General features: G+C 46.5%; 1 pseudogene; it reads right to left on the reverse strand.

Annotated features, from left to right (window-relative positions):
• Positions 1–9,967: 9,967 nt before the first annotated feature.
• On the reverse strand, positions 9,968–17,584 carry LOC142072409 (up-regulator of cell proliferation-like; annotated as a pseudogene).
• Positions 17,585–17,886: the final 302 nt, after the last annotated feature.

Raw genomic sequence — 17,886 nt, forward strand, 5'->3', positions numbered from 1 at the left:
AGCAAATAGAATAGCCCTGGTCGGGGTTCCAGGGGTGTGTCTGTGCGGATTTGTTCTTGTGCTTTTTCAGGGAGTTTCTTGAGCAAATGGTGTAGTTTCTTTTGGTAACTCTCAGTGGGATCAGAGGATAATGGCTCGTAGAAAGTGGTGTTAGAGGGCTGCCGGGCAGCCTCTTGTTCATATTCTGACCTATTCATGGTGACAACAGCACCTCCTTTGTCAGCCTTTTTGACTATGCTGTCAGAGTTGTTTCTGAGGCTGTGGATGGCATTGTGTTCTGCACAGCTGAGGTTATGGGGCAAGTGATGCTGCTTTTCAACAATTTCAGCCCATGCATGTCAGCGGAAGCACTCTATGTAGAAGTCCAGTATGTTGTTTCGACCTTCAGGAGGAGTCCACCTAGAATCCTTCTTTTTGTAGTGTTGGTAGGAAGGTCTCTGTGGATTAGTATGTTGTTCAGAGGTGTGTTGGATATATTCCTTGAGTCGGAGACATTGAAAATAGGATTCTAGGTCACCGCAGAACTGTATCATGTTCGTGGGGGTGGAGGGGCAGAAGGAGAGGCCCCGAGATAGGACAGATTCTTCTGCTGGGCTAAGAGTATAATTGGATAGATTAACAATATTGCTGGGTGGGTTAAGGAAACCATTGCTGTGGCCCCTTGTGGCATGTAGTAGTTTAGATAGTTTAGTGTCTTTTTTCTTTTGTAGAGAAGCAAAGTGTGTGTTGTAAATGGCTTGTCTAGTTTTTGTAAATTCCAGCCACGAGGAAGTTTGTGTGGAGCGTTGTTTTTTTATGAGAGTATCCAGTTCTGAGAGCTCATTCTTAATCTTTCCCTGTTTGCTGTAGACGATGTTGATCAGGTGCTTCCGCAGTTTCTTTGAGAGCGTGTGGCACAAGCTGTCAGCATAGTCTGTGTGGTATGTAGATTGTAATGGATTTTTTACCTTCAGTCCTTTTGGTATGATGTCCATCTGTCTGCATTTGGAAAGGAAGATGATGTCTGTCTGTATCTGTACGAGTTTTTTCATGAATTTCCGATCTTCCAGTTTTGGACAGTTAAGATAGCGACCTTCATGTCTGTGATTGCGTGACCACAGAGATTGAAGTGTTCTCCGACTGGTTTATGAATGTTATAATTCTTGACATCTGATTTGTGTCCATTTATTCTTTTACGTAGAGACTGTCCAGTTTGACCAATGTACAGGACAAAGGGCCATTGCTGGCACATGATGGCATATATCACATTGGTAGATGTGCAGGTGAACGAGCCTCTTATAGTGTGGCTGATGTTATTAGGCCCTGTGATGGTGTCCCCTGAATAGATAGGTGGACACAGTTGGCAACGGGCTTTGTTGCAAGGATAGGTTCCCGGGTTAGTGGTTCTGTTGTGTGGTATGTGGTTGCTGGTGAGCATTCGCTTCAGGTTGGGAGGCTGTCTGTAGGCAAGGACTGGCCTGTCTCCCAAGATTTGTGAGAGTGATGGGTTGTCCCTCAGGATAGGTTGTAGATCCTTGCTGATGCGTTGGAGAGGTTTTAGTTGGGGGCTGAAGGTGACGGCTAGTTCAGCAGGTGGGTATTGTAGTTGTAAGAATGCTTGATAGTGAAGAAACAGATTGACAAGCCAGAAGAGTACCCAGAAGTCACCTACTACAGGACAGGCCTAACAAAGAAAATAACAGAACGCCACTAGCCGTCACCTTCAGCCCCCAACTAAAACCTCTCCAACGCATTATCAAGGATCTACAACCTATCCTGAAGGAGCTCACGAAAGCTTATGCTCAAATAAATTGGTTAATCTCTAAGGTGCCACAAGTACTCCTTTTCTTTTTGCAAATATAGACTAACACGGCTGCTACTCTGAAACATGCCTTAGAGTGATTTAGCTTAACAAAGAGAAGGTGAAGGGGTGACTTGATTACAGTCTATAAGTATCTAAATGGGGAACAAATATTTTCTCTAGCAGAGATGGTATAACTCGCTCCAATGGATGGAAGTTGAAGCTACACAAATTCAGACTGGGAATAAGCTGTACATTTTTGACAGTGAGGGTAATTAGCCACTGGAACAATTTACCAAGGGTCATGGTGGATTCTCTATCACTGATCATTTTTAATTCAAGTTTGGCCATTAAAAAAAAAATCTGTTCTATGAATTATGGGGCAGTTCTCTGGCCTGTGTTATACAGAAGGTCAGACTAGACTAGACAATCACAATTGTCCCTTCTGGCCTTGGAATCAATGAATAAGCCCATCAGGAACTGATTAAATACTTAGGTTCCTGGGCAGGGTAAAGGGATGTACAGTAGGGAGAGGGCTGATGGGAGTTGTTGTGCCCTCATTAGCAAAGCCATCGTACTTGTAAAGTATCCTTTTCCCATGTCTATCTTTCACAGTTCTGTTAAAGTTCTCCACATCTCCTTGCTGATGAAGAATGTAAGCCATACTTACAGGATGGGGGACTCTATCCTGGGAAGGGTACCAATATCCCACCTTCATTAAATAAGTCATTATTGACTAGAGCCTAAGCTACTTACACAGTTTTACTTAGGGTACGTCTACACTTCAAGCTGGGGGTCTGATTCCCAGCTCAGGTAGAGATACACACACTAGCTCTGATCCAGGTTGGGCACTAAAAATAACATTGCTGCAGCAGTGTGAGTGGCAGGAGGGACTAGCTGCCAGAGGATGTGGCTAGCATCATGGATGGGTGTTTACACCTAGCCACTTGTGCCCCTACGACTACACTCTGGTTTTAGTGCACTAGAATGGGTTAGTGTCCTCGAGCTTGGAATCCTGAAAATGTAGCCAAGCCCCCACTAAAACTTACTGAGGCAACTGCCATTTGAAATCCTGAGTAAGGAGTTCAGGGTTTGAGCCATGTGTCTTTATTCTGTGCTCTGTCAGCATCTAGAGATCCCAACAAAGTGCCTGCTCTGCTTGATATACAGCAAGATCTCAGGCTGTCAGACATGTAAATCAATTTAAATTTAGTAAATGAGTCAGGAACAGGATATGGAGAGGAAGGGATTTTGGGCAGAGTGGACAAACAGCTTTTCCCAGGGTTTATGGGAAATCACTGCAAGAGAATCATAGAATATCAGAGTTGAAAGGAACCTCTGGAGGTCATCTAGTCCAACCCCCTGCCCAGAGCAGGACCAATCCCCAATTAAATCATCCCAGCCAGGGCTTTGTCAAGCCTGACCTTAAAAACTTCTAAGGAAGGAGATTCCACCACCTCCAAAGGGAACGCATTCCAGTGTTTCACCACCCTCCGAGTGAAAAAAGTTTTTCCTAATATCCAACCTAAACCTCCCCCACTGCAACTTGAGACCATTACTGCTTGTCCTGTCATCTGCTATCACTGAGAATAGTCTAGATCCATCCTCCTTGGATCCACCTTTCAGGTAGTTGAAAGCAGCTATCAAATCCCCCCTCATTCTTCTCTTCTGTAGACTAAACAATCCCAGATCCCTCAGCTTCTCCTCATAACTCATGTGTTCCAGACCCCTAATCATTTTTGTTGCCCTTCGCTGGACTCTCCAATTTTTCCACATCCTTCTTGTAGTGTGGGGCCCAAAACTGGACACAGTACTCCCGATGAGGCCTCACCAATGTCGAACAGAGGGGAACGATCATGTCCCTCGATCTGCTCGCTATGCCCCTACTTATACATCCCAAAATGCCATTGGCCTTCTTGGCAACAAGGGCACACTGTTGACTCATATCCAGCTTCTCGTACACTGTAACCCCTTGGCCCTTTTCCGTAGAACTGCTGCCTAGCCATTCGGTCCCTAGTCTGCAGTGGTGCATTGGATTCAGTCAGAAGGATGGGGGTCGATGCCAGCAGGAGGGGACGGCTCTCTTTCACTGGATGAGAATGTGGGAGGCTTGCAACCCATGAAACGAAAAGCTAAAAATAATGAGGTGTTTTATGAAAGGGCCCCCGCTGTTACCCCAGCATTATGACTGAGACTGGGGTATGAATGAAGCCCAGTTTGTCCTCCTTTACAGGGGGGATCCCAAGCGTGTGACAAATGCTCCAGACCTCTCCCCTGGAGCCCCACAGAGGGGGAGCTGCAGTGACTGGGGCCTCTTGTACCCAGCTCTTGCCCCACCCTGCGCAGCACCAGAGCCTCCCGCTTCCCCTGCCGGCTCTGGGGCTGGGCCCAGACCCCTCCCTGACCCTGCAGCCCAGGCTCCCAGCACAGCCACAGCCCTGCCCAGGGGTCTGCAAGCCCTGAGGAGCCCTTTATAGCCCCCCCCGGCACCCAGGCCAGCCCCTGATTGGCTGCTCCATTATCCTCTGTGCAAATTAGCTCCCACCCCTGAGGCTAATGAGGGCCCAGGTGGCTGTAAGGGGGGAGGGGAGCTTGGCATGTCCTGGGGTGACAGTTAAACCGACACAGCAGAGTCACCCTGTGGAGCTGGGGGTCACTAGGGAAGGGAGGGGGCAGTTCAGGGGGGCTGAGGTGCAGGAGGGGCTGCAGGGGTCAGGAGATGGGTTCAGGGGAACAGAGGGGGTTGGGGGTTCATACAGGGCTCATTAGGGGGACTGAGGAGGGGGCCAGGATGGGGGAGGGGCAGAGTCCAGGCATGGGGTAGATTTGGGGGGCAGAGTTGAGGGGATTGTTGAGGGGGGGGAAGTTCAGGGGCAGTTTACAGGGGTCAGTGTTGGGGAGGGGGAGAAGTTCAGGCTGATCCCCTCCCTCCCCAAGGCAGGGCTATGGGGCACAAACTGGCTTTATTAGCAGGCAAGGACTTTCTCCTCCTCCCAGCCCCATGCGGTTTGGGGCTGGGGGCACAGAGGTTGGAGCAGGGGAGGGGTGTTATCAAGCCAAAGGGCGGGGGGTTGTTTGCTTCAGGGCAGGGAGCAGAATGGGGCGGGTGCCGTCCAAAGGGCAAGCGAAGGAGATGGAAGCAGGAGGCGGCAGGTGGCAGTTCAGGGGGCATGAGGGGGAAAAGGCTTTTTGGGGGTGACTGAAGGGCAGGAGGTGCAGGGCGAGGCAGGGTGTCAGGAGGCGGATTCAGGGGAGCAGAGAGGATTTGGGGGGGGTTAGTAGAAGACCCATGGGGAGATTTGTGGGGGGAGGGTGTGGGAAAGGTCAGATTACAGGAACTACTGCTGCTTCCCCCTGCCCCCCCCAATTAGCCCAGCTGGGCCCCTCTGCCCTGGGGTGGGGAACTCCCAGGGGCTGCTAGGGTGCCCAAATAGCAAGTTTGAAAAATCGGGACAGAGTGTGTGTGGGGTAATAGGCACCTATACAAGAAAAAGCCCTGAATATTGGGACATCTGGTCACCCAAGCCCCTGCAGCGTCCCTGCCCCAGGAGACCTGTTGCCCCATTGCCCCCAGGCCGAGCTGTGGGAAGGGAGACCTGAGCCACCAAAGGAGGGAGGCCGGAGAGCCTCAGTGCAGCAGCAGGAGGGGAGAAGGGCCCAGTGCTGGGAGCAGCGGAGAGACAGAGCCCATATGTGAGGTGTAAGAATTGGATGGGGAGAGGTGGGAATTAATGATCACCTGGAGAGTGGGAGGCCCTGAGTGGCAACACTAGGATTGGTCGCGTTCTGTGTGTTTATTATTGACTTGGAATAATGGTCTAAAAACTTGAGATAGGAAAACTTGCCCGGGACACCGAATTCTTTTGTTTGGGTGGATTGTGAGGAATTTCAGAAAGAGCTTGATAATGTCAGGCAACATTCAATGCGTCTGTGCAAGGTGCTGCCTTTCAAGAAGGCTGACTTAAGAAAATTCAGGGAGTTGGTAGGTAAGATCCCTGGGTAGCAAGTCTAAAGGGAAAAACAGTTCAAGAGTTGGCAGTTTTTCAGAGACATTATTACTTGCCTGTAGCAAGGCGAAGGCTCACCGGCATAGCGCCTCCTGCTGGTCATCTTGGAAGTCAGCTCTTCAGCACTGGGAGCCCCCTCTGCAGGCTGGTGTCTTGCCTGCCTTAGGGCCCCCATATCCCTCCTGGACCTCGGTGCCCCTTTACCTTGGGGTGCTGCCCCCTAGCTGTACCCCTACACTCTGGGTCTCCCATCCCAGGGGAACCCCCAACCCTCTAAACCCACCTTGCCTCAGTGGCTACTGCCAGTCATCATCTAGCCGCTGCTCACTGGAGCAGACTGCAGTCTGTAATGGCCACTCATCATTGGCAAGGGGGTAGGATCTGCTGCCTTTGCCTATCCCCAGGCTGCCCCTCTGCCTCCCCAGTACCTTTCTTAGGCCTTCAACGAGGCCTTAGCCTGGGGATTTACCAGGCTGCTGCTCCCCAGCTCCCTTTGCCCTTTCCCAGCACTGCTCCACTTCAGGTACATTGCTCCCAGGCAGCTAGCCCTTCTCCCTCCAGGGCTAGAGTGATACTCCTCTCACTTCTGGCCCCAAGCCCTCTTATAAGGGCCAGCTGGACCCTGACTGAGCTGGCCACAGCTGTGGCTGCTTCCCGAATCAGCCTAGCCCAGCCACAGCCCTCTCTAGGGATGCTTTTAACCCCTGTTTTACTGGAGTGGGGCAGTTGCCCCACTACAAGGCCTAAAAGCAAACTATTCCACTGCATGGGAAAGATAGGAAGTATAGCCAGAGACCATGCTGGCTTAACCAGGAGATCCTCAATGATCTAAAAATCAAAAAATTGTTGTACGTAAAGTGGAAACTAGGTCAAATTACGACAAAGGATGAACATAAATAACACAAGTATGTAGGGACAAAACGAGAAAGGCCAAGGAACAAAACAGATCATAGCTAGAGACATAAAGGGTGACAAGAAAACATTCTACAAATACGTTAGAAGCAAGAGGAAGATCAAGGACAGGGTAGGCCCATTACTCAATGAAGAGGGAAAAAAACAATAACAGAAAATGTGGAAATGGCAGAGGTGCTTAATGACTTCTTTGTTTCAGTGTTCAAGAAGAGGGTTAGTGGTAATTGGACATCTAGCATACTGAATGCCAGTGAAAATGAGGTGGGATCTGAGGATAAAATAGGAAAAGAACAAGTAAAAAATTATTTAGACCAATTAGATGTCTTCAGGTCACCAGGGCCTGATGAAATGCATCCTAGAATACTCAAGAAGCTGACTGAGGAGACATCTGAGCCATTAGTGATTATCTTTGAAAAGTCATGGAAAATGGGAGAGATTCCAGAAGACTGGAAATGGGCATCTATAAAAAGGGAAATAAGGACAACCTGGGGAAATACAGACCAGTCAGCTTAACTTCTGTACCTGGAAAGATAATGGAGCAAATAATTAAGCTCTAAATTTGCAAACATCTGGAAGATAATCAGGTGATAAGTAATAGTCAGCATGGATTTGTCAAGAACGAATCGTGTCAAACCAACCTGATAGCTTTCTTTGACAGGGTAACGAGCCTTGTGGATGGGGAGAAGCAGGAGATGTGGTATATGTTGACGGTAGTAAGGCTTTTGATGCAGTCTCACCTGACCTTCTCATAAACAAACTAGGGAAAGACAACTTAGATGGAGCTACTATAAGATGCGTGCAAAACTGGTGGAAAACCATTCCCAGAGAGTAGCTATCAATGGCTAACTTCCTGTCAGGGTGGTTAAGCACTGAAATAAATTGCCTGAGGGGTTCTGGAATCTCCATCAGTGGAGATTTTTAAGAGTAGGTTAGACAAACACCTGTCAGGGATGATCTAGATGATGCTTAGTCATGCCATGAGTGCAGGGGACTGGATTAGATCAGTGGTTCTCAGCGGGGGGTCAGTGAGCCCTTTCAGGGGGGCCGCAGAGCCCCATGGCTGAAACCTGGAGCCCCAGTGCTGAAGCCTGCCCCCCTCCTTCCCCCTAAGCCAGGGGTGGTGCGGGTCTGAAGCCAGTGTGCCCCCTGCTCTAGTTAGGAGCGGCGCGGGGCTGAAGCCCGCGGTGCCCTCCCCATCCCCCCCAAGCCGGGAGTGGCGCAGCCAGAAGCTAGGTGGGGCTGAAGCCGGCAGGGTCCCCACATCCCCTCCAAGCCAGGAGCAACGCGGTGCTCGAGCCGGCAAACCTCCCCTCCCCCACAAGCCAGGAGCAGCAGGGAGGCTGAAGCCGGGAGTCCCACTGCCTTGCCCCTGAAGCTGGGCATTGCACTGGAAGCCGCCCTGCCTGCATACAGCCCATAGCTACCCCCTGCCTGCACCCTGAGCTACCCCCTGCCCATACACAGCCCTTAGCTATCCCCTCCCTGCACCCTGAGCTACTCCCCTCATTTCACACAGCCCCTAACTAACCCCCTGCCCGCACCCTGAGCGGTTTTCAAACTTTTTGAACTGAGTCCCCACTTTGAGTTATATTTTTGGTTGCATCGCCCCAGAGCACAGACAAGCTGGGTGCCCTCCTGAGTGAGTCAGTGGGTGGAGATGGCACATCCCCCCTGGACCCTGCTCTGTGGAGATGGGATGAACCATGCCAGGCATTCCTCCCCCCGCCCCCCCCAAAAAAATAGAAGTAAAACTATGCCTATGCCCAAGTGTGTCCCCTTGGCCTGGAGCCCACGCTTCCCCCCTGCCGGGCCCTATTGTTTTTATAGGATGTTTTTATAGGGGCCTCAGCAAGGAAAAGGTTGAGAACCCCTGGATTTGATGATCTCTCAAGGTCCCTTCCAGTCCTATGATTCTATGTGCAAAGGAACAACTGAAACCGGGTGACATGGGCAAATCCACTGAGCAGCTGGGCTGACAGATAAAGTACGGCAACTGCGTGGCATGCGGCAATGAAGAGAAGAGATTCCCCCATGGGACAGTAGACGGAGCCACTGCCCAATCCAGCTACACTCACAGCCCCACTGTCGAGAAGAGACACAGAGAGGGAGTGTCATGGTTTGGGGTCACTGCAGAGAGTTTGGGCCATCAGTGTTGTTACTGGGGATTTCTAACCCTACATATTTCAGTCTGTTTGTGTGTGTGTGTGTGTGTGTATAGTTATCTAATTTCCCTTGTAACTGTGGAAAATCCAGTCTTTGGGTTGGGGTTTAACTGCTTCACCTGAGGGTTGCTCTGTTGACTCCAGAGCTGGCCCTGCCTATCCCACCACAGCGGTTACTAACTTGTGCCCCATTGGGTCTCCACCCCATCCCCCCCCAGTGAGAGCTCAGGGCTCTGTGAAATTTTCTCACTGTTTAAGTGAGAAAACAAAGCCCGTTTTTCATAAGGTCAGTCATTCTTATCAGCATCAGGCCTCTCAGAAGGGCTAATTTAAATGTTAAGGGTTCCTGCATCACTTGGGATCTTGGGTTTGTTCTTTGGAAGTATCACATCTCCTGAAATGTTTGCTGACCTCACCCACTACCCTTCCTCTCAGGGCTAAATAAAACAAAAAGTTCCAAGGCAACATTTCAAAATAAATAAGCCAGCACAAAAAAGTCCGTTCCCAAGTTTATTTTGTTTAACTGTAAATGGTTTTCTGTTGCTTCTTATGTGTGATTACATTAAAACAAGAATACTAATTTCTTAATGCACAATAGGGAGAGTAAATGACAGTCATGCTTTAAATATAGCAGTTTAATTGTCTTCAACGGATTCTAATTGTCTTCAACTAAGCTATTGCTGGAAATGGCCAGGTCCTGCTGCAGCTCTTTGCAAAAGCTGTCTAAAAAGGCAGAAACTGTGTTATTGTTTTTATTTATGGAGTTTTTCAGAACTCCCTTGATTTTATTTATTATTCTGGATAGAATCCCTTTCTCCAAATCTCTCAAACTTGCCTTCCCTCCATAGTGGTCTATCAGACATCTCTGTATCCAGGATTTGACAAACTCTTCATAGTTACAGGTTTCAGAGTAACAGCCGTGTTAGTCTGTATTCGCAAAAAGAAAAGGAGTACTTGTGGCACCTTAGAGACTAACCAATTTATTAGAGCATAAGCTTTCGTGAGCTACAGCTCACTTCCCCATATCATGCATCTGAGGAAGTGAGCTGTAGCTCACGAAAGCTTATGCTCTAATAAATTGGTTAGTCTCTAAGGTGCCACAAGTACTCCTTTTCTTTCTTCATAGTTACTTATCTATTTCACATCATTGTCAAAGTTCATCTCTTCCAGCAGCTTCTTTAGCAAAAAGAACTGAAAGAAGCTTTGGCTGGCGTATTCAAGGGCCTGTTCACTGCTGAGAAAATTGTCAACTATTTCTAGTCCGAGCCTTTTGTTGACATAACCCACCAGGGCAGGTTTGAGACACTGATCACAGAAATTCCTCGCCCTTGTTTGGCTTTCCTTCTTTTCCAAATAGAGATCAGTAAATATGGAGAAATAATGAGGTTTCAGCTTCTCCAGACGTTGCTGAGGATCGTTTTTTTTGATAAAATGTTCATGCATCTTCTGAAATGCCCAAGCTGCTTCCCCCAAAACGTGACGCTTCAGGTCAACTTCAAACAAAGAAGAAGTGTGAAGTTGCTCAATATCCTCCTCTTTTAACCTCTCATTAACCATATGCAGCAGTTCTCCACAATAGGTTTCATCATAGTCTGTTTTGGATTTAACTTTTTCTTCAATGTATTTCTTGCATTCTGTCATTAAAGATAGAGCAAACTCTTCAGTTTTACAGTAACATTCCTGTGAGAAGTATTCTACAACTGCTCTGGTCCATTTTAAGTTTAAGTACTCCTTCTTCATTGTGAAAGACTTCATTCTATAATCCAGCAGGCTTTTTGCATGTTGTAGTATCTGTCTGACAGCACCCCCTCTGTGCTTCAGATCCTTTCTCAGCTGGAGATCCATATCCTCAACAACCTGATGTTTCTGTAAAGTACAGAGCGTTAACTCTGACAAGGTTTCTCGCCACATCGTTTCAAATTCTTTTTTCAGTTTCTCATGGTCTAATTTATCTTCTCTGTTTCGGTATTCAGCCAAGAGTCTGTCAACTTCCCCTTCAATTTTCTGCTTGTACTCAGACTGGATATTGTCTATCTTGTGCTGTCCTCTTCGTATTCGAATTGCTTCCTTACAGTTACTGGTTGAATAATTTTCAAGTTCTCTTTTGAGGCTATTTGCGCTCCTTTTGAAATCTTCTCTGTACTTTTCTATCAGGTTCAAATTTGGAGCTTCACTTTTAAAATACTGTTCTATGTTATTCAAGAGCTTCTGTTCTCCCTGCTGTAGCTTCCCTTGTGCTTCCATTTTTAAGCTGTGAAAGAGATCACCCTCTAGTGTCTCTGGCAGCTGATTCGGGATAAAAGTTTCTTTTTCAGATATCCAGAGATACATCTCCTTGCGGAAACCCCATTCCCATTCAGAATACTTCATAGACAGCAGGTTATAGGCTTCAGCTACAAGGCTGTTTCTAAAGCTAAAGATGAAGTTCTCATGTTTCACTGACTTCCACAGGTTCTTCAACCATACAATAAAATCAGGAATATCCTTTCCAGCTCTTTTCCGTGAACGGTTCTCTATGAATTCAAACAGGTATTTCTTTAGCTCACACACACTCTCACTGTATCCAGTGTTTACGGGAGCCATGGGAGGGACTCCATGCCGCAAGCCAGGCATGTACCAATTGTGTTTTTCTGGGTCATACTCCATAATATCAGAAAATGCCATTTCCCTGCTTTGCTTTTCCATCCTTGCTGCAGCTTTGGTCATTTCATTCAGCTGCTCCAGGAGGTGTTTCCTGTCCCTCATGTTTTGATCATGAGCAGACACATCACTGACATTCTGGTGCACAAACTGGCAGTTTGGCTGTTGTCCTATTTCCTCCATTCTGAGAAATGCATGGACCACAATTTGCAGAACATCCTTCATTTCTGTGGCATTCTCCATGGTCATGTTAACGATGGTGATGTCACTCAGTCCAATCACCAGGGTGGCCAGCTCATTGTCATGTTGATAACTGTCTTCCAGTGCTGTTAGTTCAGGGGCCTTCAGACCTTCAGTGTCTATCACCAGGATGAAATCACAGCCAAGCAGCTCCTGAACAGCTTCTGTAACTTTAATGAGTGTCATGAACGCTCCTCGCGTACATCGATCGCTACATTGATCAACTGCAGGCCGAACATGGTGTTGAGAAGAGTCGATTTCCCAGTGCTCTGCACTCCCAACACTGTTATAACCACCATTCTGGATCTACCCCCTAGTCTGATATGGAGATGAGTTAGAACATCTACTACCCAGTTCATGGGGATGTTGGAGGCATCTCCATCGATCAGCTCCACAGGAAACCCTTCCAGCATCAGGTCAGCTGCTGTGCATGGGAGATGGGAGAATGGTCTTTGGCTTTCTTCCATTTTCCCTTCTTTAACCATTGAGCATTCAGCGTCATAGAACTGTCCCAACTCACGCATGAAATGCTCCACCCCCAAGGAACTATCAGATATTAATTTATCTAATTCCTCCAGCTGTTTTCGGTCCACTCCTGGAGTTTCACATTTCTCTTTATAGTCTGCCCGCATTTCAGAAAGATTCCCCCTAGCAATATTATCCAGGCTAAATTTCATCCATTTCAGAAAGTAATGTTTCTCCACTGGATTCAACTGTACTATTCCATTGATAAACTTAGTCAAACCATTAGTACGGTCACACTGATTCCGCTGTCTACGTATCTCTAACCATTTCTGTTTCAGCGCAGATTTATAGTCTTCAATGGCCACGTCCCCTTGCCTTTTCATTTGGCACATCTCTTTTTCCAATTGAGCCAAGTTTTTCCATGGGTCTCCTTGCAGGCTCAGCATTTCCCTTTTGTATTTTGCCCCATCTCTTATTTCTGCAGTGATTTCTTCAGTATATTTCCTCGCACACTGACATGCCTGACACTCTTCATCCACCTGGATTCATAGGTCACGTGCCGTCACAGCCATGGCTTCCAAACTCACTGTCTTCGGAGATGAATTCACTATGGTTCCTATGGTGGACTTCACCTTTTTCCACAAATCCTGCATTATTCATGGTACTATCTTTCACCAGTACTAGTGATTTGCTCAGTTTCAACACTGGGGACAGCTTATTAAGAAATCCCAGAGTTTCTTTGGGTTTCTTATTCTTGCAGTTGAGGATGAAGTAATATTTAGAGCTGGATTTTTTCAGAGATGATTTGAAAAATCATCTCGTATTCTCTCTCACCGATGCTCTTGGTAACTATGAACACTGCGGAGGAGACCGCTGTTAAAAAGCTAAACTGTAGCCAGTGGGACTCAATGTCTCCATGCAGATTTGTAACTGCAATGGGTTCTCGGAAAAGATCAGAAATTTCCGTCCCCCCAGGGAAATACCAGGAAATCTCAACCAGCCCATCTGTGATTTTCTGAAGGAAGTTCCCAGACTCCATGTCCCGATGGATAAAGAAATTGTGGTGCTGCTGGGAGGGGCTGAGAACCTCATTGAGGAGTTGGGACTTGGAGAAGCTGCAGCTCCCCATCCACAGAAAAGAAATCGTTGGCATTTCTGTGAGCACCAGGCTCTCCTCTCTGAACCCTCTGCTCTGTGCCAGGGAGTGCGGCCTCCACTTCCTCACAATGTCCCTCATGACCCACAGTAGTAGGGTGCCCTTGGGGGTGTTGAGGGCGGGTAGCAGCAGAGGGAGGGCAAACTGGCACTGGACATTTTGGATAGGATCTCCTGCTGTAGGAAACTGAGCAAAGCAGAACAGCACAAAGAACATCAAGAGATTGCAGAGAAACTTTCATCTCAGTGTCACTAAAACAGAAAGTGCCATCAGTATGCAGTTTCTCCTCATAATCATCCATTTCTTCTGCAGGAGCCTTGTGCCCAATGCTTGTATTTCTGGCCGTCCCATTCAGAGCCATGACCTTCCTCAGGAAATGCCAAGGTAAATCACCTAATGCCTCTGGAATCCTGTTCTTGATGCTTTCTGGGCAGATCTCCAAAACATCCCTCAGCCTGATCTTGATGCTTCTGTGCTTCTCCAGGTTTAATCTGGACAGAACATCTTGAAATGCTTTACTTCTTTCTGCAGAAGGAAGTTAAAACAAACCAAAATTTCAGAGTAGAAAATGGTGACTTTATATACAGTTTACTCATTCCATAGACAGCCTGATGTTTTTAATTTAAAGAAAAGCAGAACCCAGTAAGTAACAGATGACTTATACATCCTGGGTTCAATTCTTCTCTTACTTATATTGGTATAACAAAAATGAAGCCAATGGGATTACTTCCATGCAAATAAAACATAGTTCTGGCCCACTTTGAACTCCACTAGGTTGGTTTGCATTGTTTGATCCCAATCCTTATCCTCAGCGCAGTGCAGAGTCCACTTGAAAATGGCTTAAGTGGCCAACTGAGAATTTCCTAGAAAATCTTCCAGTATAACCAGCTCTATGACATCCCAGCTCACAGCTACTGGAGGAGGGGGCATAGACTCAGGACCCTGTCTCTGTGGTGATCCCAGAAGCTGGAATGATCCCTTGGCTGCTCTAAGCTGCTGCTCAGGATCAGACTGGTGCCTGGCAGTCTGAGGATCAGGTGGCTGTGATGGTAGCCTACACCCGTCACCCTGAGCTGTGCTGGGCATCAATGGCTCATCCGGAGGATCTGACCCTTTATTTCCCTTTCAGCAGTCAGTGCAGATTACACCTTCTGGGAAGACTTATTTTTGATTTTCTTCATATCTTCCTCCATCTCTTTGCTGGGACATGTCTCTTACAGGTGTAGCTAACAGCACTGTGGCTTTGCTTACCTCCCAGCGACCAAATCAGTCCCTTCACTCACGCTACTTCCTCTGTCCTTTTGGGGAGCTGTGAGTACTGTCATTACTTACAAAGCAAATTTACCCACACTGCAACATGGGGAGCTAATGCTAAGACACCTCCAGGCCAGTCCTGGTACGGTAATGTCTCCAGTGCAGTGTTAGGGTATTTGGACCTGATAAATGATTAATCCATTTAAGACATTATTAAGGTCACAAGAGCAAACTATTCCACTGCACAGGAAAGATAGGAAGAGTGGCAAGAGACCACCCTGGCTTAACCAGGAGATCTTCCATGATCTAAAAATAAAAAAAAAGAGTCCTACAAAAAGTGGAAACTAGGTCAGATGACAAAGGATGAATACAAACCAACAACACAAGTATGTAGGGGCAAAATTAGAAAGGCCAAGGCACAAAAGGAAATCAAACAAGCTAGAGACATAAAGGGTAACAAGAAAACATTCTACAAATACATTAGAAGCAAGAGGAAGACCAAGGACAGAGTAGGCCCATTACTCAATGAAGACAAAAAAGCAATAACAGAAAATGTGGAAATGGCAGACGTGCTTAATGACTTCTTTGTTTCGGTTTTCACCAAGAAGGTTGGTGGCGATTGGACGCCTAACATAGTGAACACCAGTGAAAATGGGGTAGGTTCAAAACAGGAAAGAGCAAGGTGAAAATTACTTAGACAAGTGAGATGTCTTCAAGTCACTAGAGCCCAATGAAGTGCATCCTAGAATACACAAGGAGCTGACTGAGGAGATATCTGAGCCATTAGCTATTGTCTTTGAAAAGTCATGGAAGACGGGTGATATTCCAGAAGACTGGAAAAGGGCACATATAGTGCCTATCTATAAAAAGGGAAATAAGGACAACCCAGAGAATTACAGACCAGTCAGCTTAACTTCTGGACCTGGGAAGATAATGGAGCAAATAATGAAGGAATCAATTTGCAAACATCTAGAAGATAATAAGGCAATATGTAATAGTCAGCATGGATTTGTAAAGAACAAATCATATCAAACTGACCCGATAGTTTTCTTTGACAGGGTGACGGCCGTGTGGATGGGGGGAAGCGGTAGATGTGGTATATCAAGACTTTAGTAAGGCATCTGATACAGTCTCAAATGACCTTCTCATTAAAAAACTAGGGAAATACAACCTAGATGGAGCTATTATAAGGTTGGTGCATAACTGGTTGGATAACCATTCCCAGAGTAGTTATCAATGGCTCACAGTCATGCTGGAAGGGCACAACGAGTGGGCTTCTGCAAGGATCAGTTCTGGGTCTAGTTCTGTTCAATATAGTCATCAATGATTTAGATAATGGCATAGAGAGTACACTTATACAATTTGCAGACGATACCAAGGTGGGAGGAGTTGCAAGTGCTTTGGAGGATAGGATTATAATTGAAAAAGAGCTGGACAAACTGGAGAAATGGTCTGAGGTAACTAGGACGAAATTCAATAAGAACAAATGCAAAATATTCCACTTAGGAAGGAACAATCAGTTGGACATGTACAAAATGGAAAATGACTGCCTGGGAAGGATTACTGCAAAAAAAGGGATCAAGAGGTCAGAGTGGACCACAAGCTAAATATGAGTTAACAGTGTAAGACTGTTGCAAAAAAACCAAACATCTTTCTGGGATGTATTAGCAGGAGTGTTGTAAGCAAGACATTTAAAGTAATTCTTCTGCTCCAGTCCACGTTGATTATGCCTCAGCTGGAGTATTGTGTCCAGTTCTGGGTGCCACATTTCAGTAAAGATGTGGACAAACTGGAAAAAGTCCAGAGAAGAGCAACAACAATGATTAAAGATCTAGAAAGCATGACCTATGAGGGAAGATTGAAAAAATTGGGTTTGTTTAGTCTGGAAAAGGGAAGACTGAGAAGGGACATGATAACAGTTTTCAAGTACCTAAAAGGTTGTTATAAGAAGGAGGAAGAAAAATTATTTTCCTATCCTCTGATGATTGGACAAGAAGCAATTGGCTTAAATTGCAGCAAGGGAAGTTTTGATAGGAAATTTTTCCTAATGTCCGAACTGTCAGGGTGGTTAAGCACTGGAATAAATTGCCTAGGGAGGTTGTGGAATCTCCGTCATTGGAGATTTTTAAGAGTAGGTTAGACAAACACCTGTCAGGGGTGGTCTAGATGGTGCTTGGTCCTGCCTTGAGGGCAGGGGACTGGACTTGATGACCTCTCAAGGTCACTTCCAGTCCTATGATTCTATAATGAAGCACCAGCTCTGCTTTAGTTTAGGTTGAGAAGCCTTTTCTACTTAAATGTTATTCCTTCTTCGTGCTGTAAGATCTGTATGCTTACTTGGACTGTCTTGAAATTTGTTGTCTCATGGGGGAAAAGGATAGGGTTAGTGACCCAAATTTCGGGGTCATTTGAGCAAGGAGTTCCCTAGACACAGCTCGTCAAAAACACAGCATTTTGCAAAATCAGCAGTCTTATAATGGAGGGGATTGTGCACCACAGAGCTCAACATCCCCTACTTGATCTCAGTCACTCAGCATTTATTTCAGCCAGTGTGTGGCACTCACTGCCCGTTTGAGGAAGCAATACTGAAAACATCTATTAAAGGAAACCTTTGGCTTTCTAGAACACTGCATGCAAACACTCATGAGCCAAAGAGATTGAAACGTGCATGGGCTGTGAGCCTAGGCAAGAGTCTTTCCAGACAGTCCGCTCTCACAGTAGCTGGATGGCTCAAGTACATTTGAGCCCTACTCTACTCCACAGTATTACCAACCTTCCTCAGAATACCATCCTTGCCACCATGGATGTCACTTTCCTATACACCAATATCCCTCACAATGACAGGATAGCTGCCTGCCCCAAATATTTAAAAGACAATGGACAACCATCAATTATCCATCCCAAACACATAGCCAAACTCATCCAGTTCATCCTCGCCTGTCATAGATTTACCTTCAACAATAAACATTTTGTCCAAAGCATGAGAACAGCCAGGGGTACTAGGATGGCTCCCCAATATGCTAACCTCTTTATGGGTCATCCGGAAGAAGAATTTCTGGAGAAGGGCATCATGAAACCAGTGATATACCTGAGAAATTTTCATCCTATGGGAAGACAGCTTAAACTCCCTCAGACTTCCACCACAACTTCAACAACCACCACCCATCCATTAAACTCTCTCTGGAGCTTTCCCACACTAGCATCAACTTCTGGACACCACAATCAGCTTCAGCAATGGAACCCTAGAGACAACCATATACAAGAAAGCCA

Source organism: Caretta caretta, chromosome 6 (genome assembly GCF_965140235.1).
Source record: "Caretta caretta isolate rCarCar2 chromosome 6, rCarCar1.hap1, whole genome shotgun sequence".
NCBI lineage: Eukaryota > Metazoa > Chordata > Testudines > Cheloniidae > Caretta > Caretta caretta.